The sequence below is a fragment of the Mandrillus leucophaeus genome, unplaced genomic scaffold (assembly GCF_000951045.1).
Source record: "Mandrillus leucophaeus isolate KB7577 unplaced genomic scaffold, Mleu.le_1.0 Scaffold68, whole genome shotgun sequence".
NCBI classification, from domain to species: domain Eukaryota; kingdom Metazoa; phylum Chordata; class Mammalia; order Primates; family Cercopithecidae; genus Mandrillus; species Mandrillus leucophaeus.
Window position 1 is genome coordinate 1,382,898 of NW_012107363.1, and position 304 is coordinate 1,383,201.

Sequence of the window (304 nt, forward strand, 5' to 3'; positions counted from 1 at the left end):
ACACACACACACACACACACACACAGAGCAGACTCCTTAAATATCTGTCACAATTCCTAGACTTGAAAACACTTTCTGGTAGACTTTCTTAATAGAAGATTGTTTCCTGTTACACTATTGATTGAAATAAGAGCCAGCAAGATGGAAGGTGCGAGAGTGTGTGTGTGTGAGTGTGAGTGTGTGTGAGTGTGAGTGTGTGTCTGTGTGTGTATGTGTGTTTGCTAGTGATGTGAGAATTAGGAGTGGTTTGGAACATGCTGATTTTCAATTTTCAACTGCCAGCACTACTGCTTTACAAAATTGT